The 18533-nt window shown below is 37.5% G+C and overlaps 1 long non-coding RNA gene across 1 annotated transcript in view; it reads right to left on the bottom strand.

The window, feature by feature from the left end:
• Positions 1–120: 120 nt before the first annotated feature.
• LOC309612485 overlaps positions 121–18533 on the bottom strand; it is a 71524-nt gene continuing 53111 nt past the window's right edge. Inside the window, exon 4 of the long non-coding RNA XR_014235183.1 lies at positions 121–18489. This is a non-coding gene — a long non-coding RNA (uncharacterized lncRNA). The remainder of the gene's footprint in view (positions 18490–18533) is intronic.

Raw genomic sequence — 18533 nt, 5'->3', positions numbered from 1 at the left:
TTCCGCCGACTCCCCGCCCCTCCCGCGCCGCAGCCTCTGGATTGTGGGAGAAGAAAACCGCTGCATGAGCGCGCTCCCCAGCGCGCGCGCCCCCGGGCCGGCCCCGCCGCCGCCCAGATCTTGGCGGTGGGCGAGGCGTGGACGCGCGCTCGCTGCGGCTGCTTCGGTGGCCCGCGACTCGCTCGCGCCCCGGACTATTGCCAGGGCCTGGGGGGGCGGGGATAGGGAAGGGAGAGGAAGGGGTCTGTCTGCTCCCTTGCTCATGCCTAATTATGGTTTATTTCCTCCTCGAGTGCCTTCTTTGATGTGTGAAGGAAAGGGAACGAAATCCCTCTCTTTTAAACATGAGGGATGCAGACAGCCTTTTTCGGACAGTTTGATCTGTTGAGCGTGCTTTCGCCAGCGAAGCGGAGTAGGAAAACTCACTGCAGTAAATAGCAAAGGAGGGACTTGGGCCGCAAACTCGTTTGTTTTCCTTTTTGTCTTCTTCTCCTTTAAAAAATCCAGTCCATGAAAGCATGCATGTTCTTCAAAGTTGCAAGTGAATGTAGTAGGATTTTAAATAACCAAAGCTGTCTTTCAACTTGTTGGTGTTCCCTAACTGGAGCAAACGTGATTCAGACATTGTTGTTTGACTATTTGGTGATTGAAAAAAATCCAAACAAAATCAAGAGCTACTAAGAGGAAACATTTGGAAGTCATCCAAGTTGGGTGACAAATAAACAGATTACATATTTGTCATAAATCTCAATGCTGTGCACGACTAGAACCATCAAAGTAATTTTAACAGTTCCCCAGCAAAATCAAATGTTACTCCTCCTCATTTTGAAGGAAAATAAAAACCTTTTCCCTGGGACAGAATGACATGCAAAACAAATTTTTTTTGAGAAAATATACTACTATGGTTTTACAATGTGTGCTGCTTACATTTACATCTACTTTGAGTACTTACATTTTAAGTTAGCAGTAGAACTGTTTTTGTCGGACTTACCCGGTGACACAGTGGTTAAGAATCCGCCCGCCAGTGCGGGGGACACAGGTTCGAGCCCTGGTCCGGGAAAAATCCCACATGCCGCAGAGCAACTAAGCCCATGTGCCACAACTACAGAGCCTGTGCTCTAGAGCCTGCGAGCCACAACTTCTGAGCCTGCGTGTCACAGCTACTGAAGCCCACACGCCTAGAGCCCGTGCTCCACAAGAAAAGCCACCTCAATGAGAAGCCCATGCACTGCAATGAAGAGTAACCCCCCGCTAGCCGCATTTAGAGATAGCCCTCACGCAACAATAAAGACCCAACGCAGCCAAAAATAACAAAAAAAAAATGTTTTTATCATAACAGTGAATTAAGAACAGCACAATTTCTTAATTAGGTTGTTGAGAGCCTGGGTTCTAGAGTCTTCTGCGGAATTCAAATCCAGGCTCTGATACTTACCAGCTGTGTGAGCCTAGGCAAGTCTCTCAACCTCTCTGCACTTCACTTTCTTCATGTGTAAAGCAGAGTTAAATTAATAGAGTTAAATTAAATGGCAACCTATAGTAAGTGCTTTATAAATGTTATCAGTGTTGTTTTCATCATTATTCCCCTCAAATTAAGAATCTTGAGGAAAAAACTTGAAATATAACCTCTCTTACCTCGGTTGCAGGAGAAGGCCTCTTGCTTTGGAGAACAGAGAAATCATCTTAATTAAAATTAGGATGCATTCATGTGGCACTTTGCTAGGTGGTATACAGAGTAGAATCTTGTATTGCCCTGGCCAGTACACAAGCCTTGGGTCATCCTGGTTGCTAGCAATTTTTTCCTTCTGCTCTTGATGACTCTTTCTTAATCACAATCCTTTATTTGGAAACACGGACGAAGAGTGAACAGGCACCAAGAAGGAAGCATTGCTTTCAGAAACAGCCCAATGCCTGACATGTCCACTTTTCTTTGTAATCCCTCAGAAGCTTCGCTAAACAACATGGAAGTGTTCATTGCCTATAACGTGATTTATCTTAAGACAGACCAACCTGCTTCATTCATAAATGAAAAACCCATAAAGTTTAACACCAACTATGAGTTAAGGGCATTTTGGACAGTAATGACTGAGGGGTTAGCACAGGAGTTGTATAAGATACATTGTTTATCCTCTTTACGTTTAGTAGCTAGACCTCACAGAAATCTGGATTCCCCTTTAGAACCAGATGGCCCCAGATGCTTCCTGGTCTATCTTTAGGTTTTACACACACGCGCGTGCGCGCACACACACACACACACACATACTCAACAAAGAAACATGAGGAGTTAATTGTAAAAACAGGAAGCTTTAGACCAGACTGAGGTCTGGAGTAACTTATTTGAAAACCTACCAATTCACAATTCTCTAGTTTAATAGCAGCCTTAGAAATGCTTCATAATATCTCAAGAGTACAATCAGGAAACTTCTCTGTCTGGCAAAAGACGATTGTACATTATGCACAATTTAATGGTCTTTGAATTGCAACATCCTGTAAGATTAAATCCAAAAGTTTCTTCCTATCCTCCTTTCACTTAGGAAGAGATTTCTCAAGATTTCTTCAAGGTACTTTTGTTTTGTGCTTTGTAATTATTTGTCCTGAATTCATCCCTTCTTAGAATGTTAAATTCCCGAGGAAAGGACTTTGGAAAAATCATACCCAACTGGTTAGGGTCTAAGTTATTAGCTCTACTTTCTTCTATTCAGAAATTAAATGGTTGAAATGGACCATGATCCCACTTAGGAATCACTAGAGAAAAATTCTCTCTGTGTATTATAATTGAGGCTTCCCCTGCAGGTTACACATACATAACACTACCCACTTACCAAAAGCACCCATGTTTACCTCCATCTTGATTTACACTATAGGAAGTGATAAACTCACCCTGAACCAGGCTCCTTGGTGACAAATATTTGCAAAGCTGATCACATCCATAAGCTAGTATAATAAAAATAACATAAAAACAGCAGCAGAATGGCACTGTTGTTTATAATAGCCAAAAATAGAAACAACCTAAGTGTCCATCGACTGATAATTTAATAAATTAAATGTGGTGTATCTATACAATGGAATATTATTTGGCAATAAAAAAGAATGAAGTGCTGACACATGCTACAACATGGATGAACCTTGAAAAACATGCTAAGTTAAAGAAGCCTATCACAAAGGACCACATATTGTATGATTCCATTTATATGAAATGTCCAGAAGAAACAAATCTGTAGAGACAGAAAGTAAGTTAGTTTTAATCTAGGTCTGAGGAGGTTGGGAGGAAATAGGATTCATGGTTTAGGGGTGTGGGTTTCTGTTTTCTTTTCCATTTTATTTATTTTGGGTTTCTTTTTGAGAAAATGAAAATAGTCTAAATTTGATTGTGGTGATGGATGCACAATTCTGTGAATGTACTAAAAATCATTGAACTGGACATCTAAAATGGCTGAATTGTCAATTATTTTTCAAAAAAAGAATGGCATCTTTGCTTTATGAATATTTAAAAAGAAATGCTGCACCATCAAAAATCCAATCTCTCACAGACTTTTCTTTCTACAAATTTATTTATTTTACTTATTCACTCTTGGCTGAGTTGGGTCTTCATTGCTGCATGCAGGCTTTCTCTAGTTGCAGTGAGAGGGGGCCACTTTTCATTGTGGTACGCATGTTTCTCATTGAGGTGTGCGTGCTTCTCAATGAGGTGGCTTCTCTTGTTGAGGAGCATGGGCTCTAGGCGTGTGGGCTTTCAGTAACTGTGGCACGTGGGCTCAGTAGTTGTGGCTCACGGGCTCTAGAGCACAGGCTCAGTAGTTGTGGCTCACGGGCTCTAGAGCACAGGCTCAGTAGTTGTGGCACACGGGCTTAATTGCTTCACGGCATGTGGGATCATCCCGGACCAGGGATTGAACCTGTGTTCCCTGCATTGGCAGGTGGACTCTTAAGCACTGCGCCACCAGGGAAGTCCCTCTCGTAGACTTTTCAAAAGGGTCTCTAAGTCCTCTTGATCTAAAGAATAAGATTTTAAATTCACCTTAGAATATAGAAGGCATATGTTTTAATTGTCCAACATAGTTTTAAAAGAAACATAATACAATGACAGAGAGAGAGAGAAAGAAATAAGGTATCCAACATAGTTTTAAGAGAAACATAATACAATGACAGAGAGAGAGAGAAAGAAATAAGGTATGTTGCCTAACTTCTTTGAGCATCTGTTTTCTCGGCTGTAAAACAGGGATAGTGGTTTCATTCCTTACTGGACATCTGCTTAGACAGTGGACTTGTAGCTCTGTCCTGTATCTCAACTGGGCAGAGGAAAGTAAAGTTGGAAAGAGATGACAGGGCAGAGAAAGGGGTCCTCTTATCAGCCCAATTTTCAATCGTTCCTCTCAAATGCCCTAATGCTATATTCCAAACAAAGTGAACCATCGCAAATTCACCCTTACATTCCATGCTACCATCCCCTGAAATGCTCTTTCCTGATTTCTGTCAAGGTGAACTCCCAACCTTCAGGATTCCAGGGTCACTCTCTCTGAAGCATTCCTCTTCCATGGGTTGAGTTGATCACTCCCTCTTTCGTGCCTGCAGATGATCTAATCTCCCTTTATTTCTGTAATTTACTCTGAATGGCATGTACTTGCTGACATGCTCTTCTGGGTAGATGGGGAAATCCTGGAGAGTGACCTCGTTTTATTAATCTTTGTATCCCTGGCACTTAGGACACTGCCTTGCTATTATGGGAACTCTCAGTCACTGTGTCAGTCTTCCTTTAACCACGGTGACCAGTTTAAATTCCTAACAATTGCCAAGAGCTCACAGCTGAGCAACTTCCGGAAACTGTTCTAGTTAACTAATGACCTAGAGGAAGCATTAGCTGGATATTACCACTTGCCAGTGAATTTGAAGAACCAGAAAGACACTGAGGTCATAAAATACATGGCTTTAAAGACAGATTTTTCCCAAGTCCATATGATTTTTTTCTCAGGGAAAAGCACAGAGGAATACATAAATATCATGTAATCTTTTGTTTCTCAGACAGCATATGATGATATGTCTTCAATACCCAAACTGTTTTTCATTTGTTATTATTTTATGGAAATCTTGCAGAAAGGTGTCATAACTGTCTAAGCTTTATTGAACAGAAATTGATGTCTTATTAAAGAAATATATCATTACAACTGACATAAAAGATTGTGTTATGCTTTTAACATAATGATATATTCAGAGGCTCTTAAGAAGTGTAAGGGTGTTTGACCTATACTCACAGGTCCACTATGTTTTGAGTTTTTACTTTACTTTGAATAGTTTTCTTATCTTCTCTCCTGGCTCTTGGTTTTTCTTGCTGAAAATATCTCTATCAAGAGTCTCCATTCAGGGCTTCCCTGGTGGCACAGTGGTTAAGAATCCGCCTGCCAATGCAGGAGACACAGGTTCGAGCCCTGGTCCGGGAAGATCCCACATGCTGCGGGGCAACTAAGCCCGTGCGCCCCAACTACTGAAGCCTGCGCTCTAGAGCCCGCGAGCCACAACTACTAAGCCCATGTGTCACAACTACTGAAGCCCACACGCCTAGAGCCCATGCTCCACAACAAGAGAAGCCACCACAATGAGCACCGCAACGATAAGTAGCCCCCGCTCACCGCAACTAGAGAAAGCCCATGCGCAGCAACGAAGACCCAACGCAGCCAAAAATAAATAAATAATAAATAAATAAATGGAGAGTTCCCATTCAAATCTGCTGTTTCTGATTTTCTATGTGCAGGAAATTCACAGATTGTTAAAACAGTCTGAAAGAATTAATGATTTTTGACTGAGGACCTGATGGGCTCTCCTGTGAGTAAAGTTCATGAATTTGTGATGTGCCTAAAAGTGTCTCTTGATGTAATGTTTTGGCTGTGGTATGACGTAAAAATATCTTGTAAGTTAATGGTCACTTATCAGGTATTTCCAGGGTATGACTGTTGTATCATGTGTTCAGTTCCTTGTATTTGTATGGTTCTTATGCTGCTGATGGAAAGATACCAAACAAATGGAAGCTTGATAAATAGAGGAGAAAATAAAAACATGTATAGAAAAGGACAAATATTATAAAATGGACTTTTAAAAGGTGGAAAAAAATCACTCTTCTATTCTGACTGTAAGCCTCTATGATCTACTCATTCACATCCTAGAAACCTTCATTAGCAATACCTATTTAAAACAGAACTTAGTCTATGTCAGAACAAATGATGAAGCATTAACAAAATAGACAAAAATTCCATGTGGCAGGCACTACCCTCACAGTGAAGGAAGACAACAGAAATATAACTGATAAATTATATACCATGACACAAAAGCTTAAGACCTTCTAACAAAAGAAACACAAACTGGCTATTCTTGGGTATAATAATACCATTTTTAGGACATCGTTTGACTTTGTCACACAGCAGTCCCTTTTGGGTAAACCAACAAGTAAGTTTCCACATAAGGTACCACTGGTGCTCTTAGGCTACTGAAAATAAAAGAGGGCTAAAACAAATACTTCTAATCATAGAAAAAAATGTAGATCTGCTTTCATATCATTAAATACAAATTACAAATGATGAACATTACAAATGAGGAAATATGAAGGCATTTTATTTCCTTTTGTCAAATGGCAGTAGCAAGATGTATAAAAAATGCATATACAAATATGAGATTATATATTTGATGTTCTGCTGTTTAAAGTTAAAATTCATGCAAAACTTTAAAAAAATTTTTAATGTGAATGTTTTTATTTCCTAGTTTTCAATCAATATATGCCAGTTGAATATTTTCTTAAAATAGTAGCTTGAGAAGAGTTCTCAGACTTGATTTTATTCCGTGAATTTTGTAATCTAAAGATCTGTCTTTTGTTTCTCAAACTAAAATAGCAATATGAAATATTCAGTTACATGAAGCTAAACATATTCCATATTTTAAAATTTACCTTATTTTCTAATTATAAAAATAATACTTCTCATTGTCATATTTGGAAAAATCAACAACACAAAAAGAAGAAACAAAAAAAATCAAGCCTATAATTCTACCACTCAGAAGTTAATATACTGCAGCATGTATTTTATACTATTTTAAAAAACTGTACCACTCTCAAAACACCACTAGGAAATATAACAATGATCAAAGTTTGAACATGCACCCCCATTTAAATTATTCAATAAATGGAATTCAAATGAATTTTTAATAATAATATTCATCATATGTTGTGTATAGAACTACCAGGTTACCAATTTTTAAAACATCAAACCCCAAATTTCCATAACCATATTTAAAACTTGGCTAATAAATCTTGCAAAAGAATGAAAATGTATTCTCTGGATTTAAAGTAAAACTGAGGTTATGAGTTCTATATCTGTCAGTGCATTCTCCCTTCCTTCATTAATCAACATTGATTGAGCTACTGTATGTGTGAGATAGCATATGGGGTATACAAAATGCAGAGAAGTATCCAAATGAGGCCAAAATAAATAAAATGACAAATACGTCTTTCAATCAATTAGTTCAAAGGTCAGCGAAGTTTTTCTGTAAAAGGCCAGATAGTAAATATTTTAGGCTTTGTGAGCCATAAGGTCTCTGTTGCAGGTGTTCACCTCTGCCATGGTAGCCTAAGGCAGCCATAGACTATGCGTAAAGAAGTAGGTGTTGCTGCATGGTAAAACTTTACCTGCAAAAAATAAAGGTTTGGTTTGTTAGGCCACAGTTTGTCACCTCTAAACTAGCAGTCACTGTATTTATACTGGATGCAAGCAAAACAAAAAACAGGATTGAATTTTTTCCAGTCAATTCATTAACTTTATAAATAACCAACTATATTCACATATATTCTGGAAGTGCAGAAGAGTTTGTCTACAAGTTGCTTGGAAACTGAATTCTATTTTTCTAGGGCATCTGATATAGTTCAAATGGCTTTGCATCTCTTATCGTGTTACCATTGGAAGCTTTTCCCCAGATATAAAACTATTGTCTTGAGTACCAGCAGGAAAGAGGCGGCACCCTTGAAGTGTTTAAGAAAGGAGAATTTAATGAAGGGATGATTTAGAGAGGTGTGGGGAGTTAAGTGAACCAACAGAGGGTGGCAAAGCACCCAGGGAGGAGCAATAGAGAGGAGGGCTTCTACCTCTAAGCCTGAAGGGGCAAGAGGAGGAAACTGTGTTTCTGGAACCCTGGAAGACCGTCGTCTTGGAACAGGAACCACTGGATAGGAGCTGTGTCCATAGAGAATGGAGCTACTGTCATCATAATGCTGCAGAAGAAAAAATTAGGAAAGAATATCCCAACCTCTCTGTCTTTCTCACTTACATTGCTGGCCAGTGCTCCCCACTGCTGAACCCCATGAGAAGCAGAGAGCAAGAGAATCCAGATGATGAGACTCTCTGGCACAGAGCTGCATGCGGAAAGTGTGGATAACACCTAGAACCATGTCTATAGATTCTCTGATAGTCATACAAGTTGGCAATTCTTATCAAATTAACAGAAGCTTGAACCTTTGGTGAAATGCCATGATGAAACAGAGGGAGTAGATAAATATGTTAAGAATGAAATGCCATAAAATTCGTGGCATGTAATTTGATATATAAGATCTGTTAATGCAAAGTGTAAACCAAATCTCTTTTTTTAAACTAAGTATATAGTATCAGTGCCCTGCAGTGTCTTGCACATAGTATGTGCTCTATATTAGTTGAATGAATAAATATGTTAAGATAACTAAATTTTCATAACTTTCATTTAAAGAACTTGATTTTTACATAGAAGGAAATGTAATTTGGTAAGAGACATTGTTTTAAAAGAAAACAACAAAATTAGTTTAACGTGAATATGGGGCACTGGTGATTCTCTTATCTGTGCCCCTCACTCACAGTGAAAACTGGAAGTACTACACATAAATCAACTTCACTAAAACCCATTCATTCAACATTTAGAATGAATCCTCATTTGAAATCATTTAGTCATCATTTTTTTAAAATAGGTCTTTATTGGAGTATAATTGTTTCACAATACTATGTTAGTTCTGTTAATTTCATCAAAGTGAATCAGCCATATGCATACATACGTCCCCATATCCCCTCCCTCTTGAGCCTCCTTCCCATCCTCCCTGTCCCACCCCTCTAGGTAATCGCAAAGCACCGAGCTGATCTCCCTGCACTATGCTGTTGCTTCCCACTAGCTAACTATTGTACACTCGGTAGTGTATATATGTCAATGCTACTCTCACTTCGTCCCAGCTTCCCCCTCCCACCCCGTGTCCTCAAACCCATTCTCTATGTCTACATCTTTATTCCCGCCTTGCAACTAGGTTCATCAATACCATTTTTTTTTTTTAGATTCCATATATATGTGTTAGCATACAGTATTTGTTTTTCCCTTTCTGACTTACTTCAGTCCGTATGACAGACTCTAGGTCCATCCACCTCACTACAAATAACTCAATCTCATTTCTTTTTATGGCTGAGTAATATTCCATTGTACATATGTGCCACATCTTCTTTATCCATTCAACTGTTGATGGCCATTATTAAAAAATCTAGAAACAATAAACGCTGGAAAGTGTGTGGTGAAAAGGGAACCCTCCTGCACTGTTGGTGGGAATGTAAATTGATACAGCCACTATGGAAAACAGTATGGAGATTCATTAAAACACTAAAAATAGAACTACCATATGACCCAGCAATCCCACTACTGGGCATATGCCCTGAGGAAACCATGATTCAAAAAGAGACATGTACCACAATGTTCACTGCAGTACTATTTACAATAGCCAGGACATGGAACCAACCTAAATGTCCATCATTTTGTTTAATAAAAGCAAAATGGATAAGAAATCAGAGTTATGCCCTTTACTTATATTTGACAAAGTTCAATTAGCCTCTTCCAAAATCATTGTGAAATCAACATGGTAATGACTGAGATAATGTTAGTAGGTAATATCAACTAGATCTCCTATATTTCATAATACGTTAATCATGTGAAGACTTTGACTCTAAATTAGGAAGAATTTGTTTGTATGTAATTGTTACTTTTCACAAATTCATACACATGTTCTGTAGAAATTTACTAGCATAAGTTTAAAAAGACAAGTTTTCAAGTCCTGAATTGAGCATATTTTGATCCCAGAGGGCTTTCGATTTCATTCCCCTTCTTTTTAGTTTGAGACATGGCAATAGTATATCAATTATATTACAGCTACAAACAATTTTTGAGTTTTGGTCATTCTGAATTAGTTACCCAGCTGTCTCCAACTCCTTTATTTTATCTTTTATTTACCATGGCCCTGTCTTACTCATACTTGAATTTTTTTAAACTAAGGTCATAAGAACAATGGCCATATTTTTCCTGTAGCTCAATGTGAAAGCACTTTTCTCTTACTCATTTTGCAAGAGCATATCAAATTACATAGAATTGGCAAAAATCAGCATGATTTTGTGAAGAGCAAATCCTGCCAAACTAATTTCTTTTTTTCTTCTTTTTTTTAACCAACTGCAGGACCTGGCAGATGGTATAGCAATGACCACCTCTACAAAACATCATCTGTGTCTACTTACTGGTATATATATCATGTGTTTTCCAACATACTGTGGTGCTCAAGTCTGAGGTAGAATCATGAAAGGAATGCTTCCTCTCCCCTCATTGCACTCCTGAATGCTGATATCAGCATAAAGGCATAAATGAGACTGGAATCGGTTACTGAGTATGCCGAGTACACACAGATTGTAGATCACCCTTGTCTCGTGAGAAGCAAGAAAGCAGAATTCCACCTGGCCTAGAAATCAAGTGACCTGATGCTTCCAAGATTTCTCCAAACTGTAAATAACATAATATCCCTGTACTTCTGCACTAAAAGACCCCCACCTTGACAAATACTACAAACAAAATAAAACAACAAAACAAAAAACTGGCCACTAAGAAGCGGTGAAGAAATTAAAATTCACCAAGAAATTCCTATATATTTCAAAAATAATCTTTTAGTAACATCAGATGCTTCCTGAACTCGTGAAAAGCACCATCCACATGCCTTAGTTGTAATGTCAGTCTAAAGTTTTGCCCACCACGTTTTGTCCACTATGAGAACTTCCTGTTCAGTTCCTTTTCTTTTGTCCATTCAGTGAATGTGCATTTTGAGTAATTATTATGAGCCAGGCACTGAGGATACAAAGATGAATAAGATGTTTCCTTATGACACATGAACCCTCAGGGACCTTACAGTCAGCTAGGAAATACAGACAAACTGATTATTCTAAAACAGTGCAATGTGCGATGGGTACTACTTGAGGAAGAAACAAGGTTAAGTTTTAGTGGAAAGTCAAGAAAATCTTCACAGAGAGGTGACCTTTTAGGCAGACCTCGAATGAAAAGCAGATGTTCAGTGGAGAGGGAAAGTCCAGGGCATTTCAGGTGGAAGAATAACAGAAGCAACACATCAAAGTACAGAAGAGCATGGTATGTTTGGGCGTCATGAATAGCTTTCCATGGAGAAAGAACATGGTTTCCCAGGGGTGGAGAACAGTGGGAAATGAAAGCTGAGGTCGTACTGTGAAGAAACCGAAATATCATACTAAAGAACTGGTCTTTATCCTATAGGCAGTAGGGTCAATTAAAGCTTAAAAAAAAAAAATCAAGAGAATGGTATCAAATTTCTCTTTTAAAAAGAAAATTCTAGCAGCACTGTAGTGAGGGGATTGGAAACAGGTGAGCCTGCAGGCAGAGGAACCAGACAGGAGTTCCTCCCACTAAAGTTTTATAGATTCAACACACACTGCTTTTGTTTTTTCCAAGTTTAACACTGACTTTCTTGAACTTTGTTGACAGACAAGAGGTTATAAACACTACCACCCATCCAGCAGCTTGTTCATGTTGCCCTCTATTGGCAGGAACGTAAAGAAATTACTGTCTGGGGCATTATTTCATATTCATTTGCTGGCAGAATTTAGATTTTCCTGAAATAATGTTAGTTCTGTTTGGTGATATAAAAACAAATGCCACTCCTGGGTATATATCTGAAGAAAATGAAAACACTAATTTGAAAACATGCACGCACTTTAATGTTCATTGCAGCAATATTTACAATAGCCAAGATATGGAAGCAACCTAAGTGTCCATCAACTGTTGAATGGATAAAGAGGATGTGATACACACACACACATATGCGCGCACACACAATGGAATATACTCAGCCATAAAACAATGAAATTTTTCCATTTGCAACAACATGGATGGACCTGGAGAGTATTATACTTAGTGAAGTAAGTCAGACCGAGGAAGACGAATACTGTATGTTACCACTTATATGTGGAATCTAAAAAAGAAAACAAACTAGTGAATATAACAAAAAAGAAACAGACTCACAGATATAATGAACAAACTAGTGGTTACCATGGGGAGAAGGAAGGGGGAAGGAGCAAGATAGGAGTGGAAATTAAGAGGAACAAACTATGTATAAAATAAATAAGCTACAAGGATATATTGTACAGTACAGGGAATATAGCCAATATTTTATAATAACTATAAATGGAGCATAATCTTTAAAAATTGTGAATCACTAAGTTTTACACTTGAAATTCATATAATGTCGTAAATCAACTATACCTCAATAAAAAAAAGACATGCCAGCACTACATTACAAACATGTATGTAGGGCTTCCCTGGTGGTGCAGTGGTTAAGAATCTGCCTGCCAATGCAGGGGACACGGGTTTGAGCCTGGTCCGGGAAGATCCCACATGCTGCGGAGCAACTAAGCCTGTGTGCCACAACTACTGAGCCTGCACCCTAGAGCCTGCGAGCCACAACTACTGAGGCCTGCATGCCACAACTGCTAAAGCCTGTGTGCCTAGAGCCCATGCTCCACAACAAGAGAAGTCACCGCAGTGAGAAGCCCATGCACCACATTGAAGAGTAGCCCCCACTCACCGCAACTAGAGAAAGCCCGCGCGCAGCAATGAAGACCCAGTGCAGCCAAAAATAAATAAATTAATTAATTTTTTTAAAAAAGTATTTTCTATAAAAAAAAGTATTTGTATGCTACCATTGAGGTGTTGAATCATCCTCCCCACATTATTAAACACAACTACATACAAAGATTTCTCCTTTCTTGAAATTCAAGTTATTCATAAATTTCATTGCAACTGAGCACCAGTAACTATGCTAAGAGTAGAGGATACAAAAAAGAATCTCAAGACATTCATAATGTGATAATAGAAATAAAATTAAAATACCATTAATGTGGTGATCTAAATGCATAAATAAGATGAATATGTGTTATGCAAAATGCTCTATGATAAATACAGGTAATTCATATCTGTGTCTTGAATTCTTATTATACATCTTAATATATTCAGTATTAATCACACTAACAAAAACTGTAACTCATATTTATATAAGTTGACTTGTAAGAGTATGTCTTCACTGTAGGAAAATCAGATATTACAGATAAATACAAAAAAAAAGATTAAAAAGAGAAAAGAAAAAGAAAAAAATTGGAAAAAATTCCACCCACAGTCCCATCTACTTAGACGTTTCCAAACTGTCATACACACACACACACACACACACACACACACTCACACACGCACAATCACACACATGTGGGATCAAATCATAGACAATGTATAGTACTCTTTTTTCCCACTTAACAGTATACCAGGACTATATTTACATGTCAATAAAAAAACTTTTTAGAGTATAATTTGAATTAGATGAAGACCAATTAAAATTTTTCCTGGTTTTATTCAGATATTATTGACTTATATGTAAGTTTAAGGTGTACAATGTGATGATTTGATACACATGTAAATAACAAAATGATTACAGTAAGGTTAGATAACACCTCTGTCACCTCACCATGCTCTACATTAGATCCCCAGAACTTATTCATCTTATAGCTGGAAGTTTGTACCCTTGGATCAACATCTCTTCATTCCCCCCACCCACCAGTTCCTGGCAACGACCAATTCTATTCTCTATTTCTAAGAGATTTTTAAATTCCACATAGAAGTGATAACATATGATATTTGTCTTGTTCTGTCTGACTTTTTTCACTTAGCATATTTCCCACAAGGTCCATTCATGTTGTCATAAAAGATAAGATTTCTGTCTTTTGTATGGTTTAATAATATTTCATCGTGTGTGCGTGTGTGTGTGTGTGTGTGTGTGTGTGTGTGTGTGTATCATATTTGCTTTATTTATTCATCTGTTGTTGATGGACACTTAGGTTGTTTCCATGACTTAACTACTGTGAATAATGCTGCAATAAATATGGGAGTGCAGGTATTTCTTTTTAAGATCCTGATTTCATTTCCTCTGGATATATACCCAGAAGTGGGATTGCTAGATCATATGGTAATTTTATTTTTAATTTTTTGAGGAATCTCCATACTGTTTTCCATAGTGGCTGCACCAATTTACATTCCCACCAACAGTGCACAAGGGGTCCCTTTTCTCTACAGCCCCACTAACACTTGTTATAGCTTGTCTTTTTAATAATAGCCATCCTAACAAGTGTGAAGTGATACATCACTGGGGCTTGGATTTGCATTTCCCTGATGATTAGTGATGTTGAGCATTCTTTCATGTACCTGTTGACCATTTGTGTGTCTTCTCTGGAAAAATTTCTATTCAATCCTCTGCCAATATTTTAATCAGATTGCTTTTTTTTTTTTGATGTTGAGTTGTATGAGTTCTTTATATAGTTTAGATATTAACTCCTTATCAGATATAGGTTTGCAAATGTTTTCTCCCATTCCAGAGGTTGCCTTTTCATTTTGCTGTGCAGAAGTTTTTTAGTTTAATGTAATCTCCCTTCTTTATTTTTGCTTTTGTTGCTTTTGCTTTTAGTGTCATATCCAAAAAATCATTGCCAAGACGAAAGTCAAGGAGATTCTCCCCTATGTTTTCTCCTCGTAGTTTTATAGTTTTGGGTCTTGCATTTAAGTCTCTAATCAATTTCAAGTTGATTTTTGTGAGTAGTGTAAGATAGAGGTCTAATTTCACTTTTTTCTTGTGAATATCCAGTTTTCCCAACACATTTATTGAAGAGATTATCCTTTCCCCACTGGATATTCTTGGCTCCTTTATCAACTATTAGTTGACTGCATATGTGTAAATTTATTTCTGGACTCTCCATTTTGTTCCATTGGTCTATGTGTCTGTTTTTATGCCAGTACCATACTTTTTTGATTACTATAGCTTTGTAATAAGGTTTAAAATTAGATATTGTGATGTCTTCAGCTTTGTTCTTTTTTCTTGAGATGCGTTGGCTATTTGGGGTCTTTTGTAGTTCCATATGCATTTTAAGATTATTTTTTCTATTTCTGTGAAAAATGGCATTGGAATTTTTATAGGGATTGCACTGAGTCTGTAGATCACTTCGTGTAGTATGGACATTTTAGCAATATTAATTCTTCTAATCCATGAACACAGGATGCCTTCCATTTAATTGTATCCTCTTCAGTTTCTTTCATTGATGTCTTATAGTTTTCAGTACACAGATCTTTCACCTTCTTGGTTAAATTTATTCCTAAATATTTTATTGTTTTGATGTTATCATAAATGGGATTGTTTTCTTAATTTCTGTTTCAGATAGTCTTTTTTAGTGCATAAAACAACTAAATTTTATGTTTATTTTGTATCTTACAGCTTTACTGAATTTGTTAGTTCTAAAGGGTTTTTGGTGGAGTCTTTAGGGTTTTCAAACGGAGACAATTTCATTTCTTCCTTTCTGGTTTGGATGCTTTCTATTTGTTTTTCTTGCCTAATTGCTCTGGCTAGGACTTCCAGTACTATGCTGAATAAAAGTGATGAGAGTGGGCACCCTTGTCTTCCTGAAAAATCTTTCAACATTTCACCATTGAGTATGATGTTAGCTATGGTCTGTCATACATGGCCTTTATTATATTGAGGGTGTTCCTTCTACACCTCATTTGTTGCGAGTTTTATCACTAATGGATGTTGAATTTTGTGAAATGCATTTTCTGCATTTATTGAGATGATCATATGATTTTTAAAATATTTTATTCTATTAATGTGGTGAATCATACCCATTATTTGCATAAACTAAAACATCCTTGCAGCCCAGGGGTAAATCCCACTTGATAATGGTGTATATGATTCTTTTATTTCTTTATTGTGGTAAAATATAAATAACATAAAATTTACCACTTTAACCATTTTTAAGTGTTCAGTTCAGTGGCATTAAGTATATTCACGTTGTCATACAACCATTACCATCATCTATCTCCAGAACTTTTTCATCATCCCAAACTGAAACTCTGTACTCATTATATAATAACTCTCCATTCCCTCATCCCCCCAGCCATGGGTAACCACTATTCTACTTTCTGTCTCTGTGAAGTTGACTAATCCAGGTACTTCATATAAATGGATCATACAACATTTGTCCTTTTGTTCTGACTTGCTTCACTGAGCATAATGTCTTTGAAGTTTATCCATGTTGTAGTATCTATCAGAATTATGTACCAGGAATATGAAAATCCAGCTTCCTTTTCTCAATCTGGGACAAAGTCTAAGATATAAAGAATATCCCAGAGTTCCCCTGAGGCATCAGGCTGAAGCTACGCTCAGCAGGACTTTGCCTGAAGTCATACCTTTGCTTGGCTTCTTCCTCTTCCTTATCCTGATTCTCACACTCCCATATTGTTTTTTCCAGGGAGCACTTTCTCAATAAATCTCTTGCACTAGAATCCTCATCTCAGGGCTTCCTTCTGGGGAACCCAACCTAAGACATCAAGAAACAACTTGTATCCATAACATTAAAAAAAAAAAACTCCTTCAAAAAATAAGAAAATGTAGGCTATCTAATAGGAAAAGGGGCAAAAGACTTGAGCAGCTATTCCATAAAAGAGCATTTACAAATTATCAATAAACATATGGAAAGGTAACCTACTTCATTAGTCATCAGGGAAATGTAAAATGAAATCCCAGTGGTATACCACTACACAGCCACCTGAAAGTCTAAAATGAAATTACCAAGTGTTGGTGAGGATGTGGAACAAACAAAGTTCTCATATTGCTGGTGGGAGTAAAAACTGGTATCTTGGAAAACTGTTTGGTAGCATATACTTAACCCTAATGTGTACATCCTATAAAACAGTAATTCCACTCCTAAGTAAATATCCAACAGAAATGTATGTCTGTGTATAACAAAGACATGTGCTGGACTGTTCATGCAGCACTATTTGTAATAGTCCCAAACTGGGAACTACCCGAATGCCCATCAACAGTAAAATGTATAAATAAATAAATAAAATACCATATAAGCATGGTATACACAGAACAATACAGCTGATTCTCATAATATAATGTTGAGTGAAGAGAGGTAGACACAACTGAGTGCATATTGTATAATTCCATCGATTTATTCCATAGGTGAAACTACTCTTTACTCTTAGAACTAGGATAGTGGTTAGTTACTTTGGGGGTGGGGTAGGGATGGACAGTAGCAGGAAGTAAGCACAGGGGGTTTTGGGGGTACTAACAAAGCCTGTTTCTTGACCTGTATACTGGCTACTCTTGTGTGTTCAATTTGTGAAAAATCACTGAGCTGTGTGTATTTCTATTAAAAGTTTTTTTTAAATACTTTTTTTTATAATCAAAATAACTCCTGCTAGAATAACTGAATAAATTATTGGACAGCAACACAAAGGCATATTATACAGTTGTATAAAAGCTTGAGGAAGATCTCTATGAACGAGTATGGACTGATTTCAGGATACATTTTTAAGCGTAAAAAGCAAAGTGCAAAAGAGTATTTATCTTTATGTAAGAAAAAAGGGAAAATAAAATAGATCTGTATCTGCTTATTTGTAGAAGAAAAAGGAGGAGGAGGAGGAAGAGGAGAGGAGGAGGAGGGGAAGGGGGAGGAGGGGGAGAGGAGGGCGAAGGAGGCGGGGAGGGAAGGAGGAGGAGGAAGAGGAGAAGGGAAAGAAAAGAAAAGGAAGAGAAGGGGAGGATAGAGGGGAAGGGAAGGGAGGGCAGAGGAGGGGAGGGTCAGGGAGGAAGAATAAACCAGAAACTAATGATATCATCACCTACAAGGGGTGAATGGCAGCAAAGTGGAAAGAATGGAGAAGTGGGATCAGGGTAGAAGGATTGAAAGGGTACTGATACTTTTGGGAGTAAACTTTTTTGTGTAGTTCTGACTTTTAGAACAATGTCAGTGTTTCACATACTCAAAAAATAAGTAATTTAATTCAACCAGTTTGCAAGAGGCACCCCAAATGGAATACAAATAGTAACAAATGAACCTAAGTACTATATTATCAATACAAATGAACAACATAATCACACTGAAGGAGTTAGGAAAGACAAAAACTAACCCAGGTAACTCTGAACAACAGTATTTGGACTATACAGTTGTCCTTGAACAACACAGATTTGAACTGCACAGGTCCACTTGTATGGGGATTTTTTTCAATAAATACATTGGAAATTTTTTTGAGATTTGCGACAATTTCAAAAACCTCTCAGATGATCTGCATAGCCTAGAAATATTGAAAAAATTAAGAAAAAGTTAGGTATGTCATGA

This window comes from Balaenoptera borealis, assembly GCF_965194805.1.
Source record: "Balaenoptera borealis genome assembly, chromosome: 15".
In the NCBI taxonomy this organism is placed as follows: domain Eukaryota; kingdom Metazoa; phylum Chordata; class Mammalia; order Artiodactyla; family Balaenopteridae; genus Balaenoptera; species Balaenoptera borealis.
This window is presented reverse-complemented; position numbering and strand designations above follow the sequence as displayed.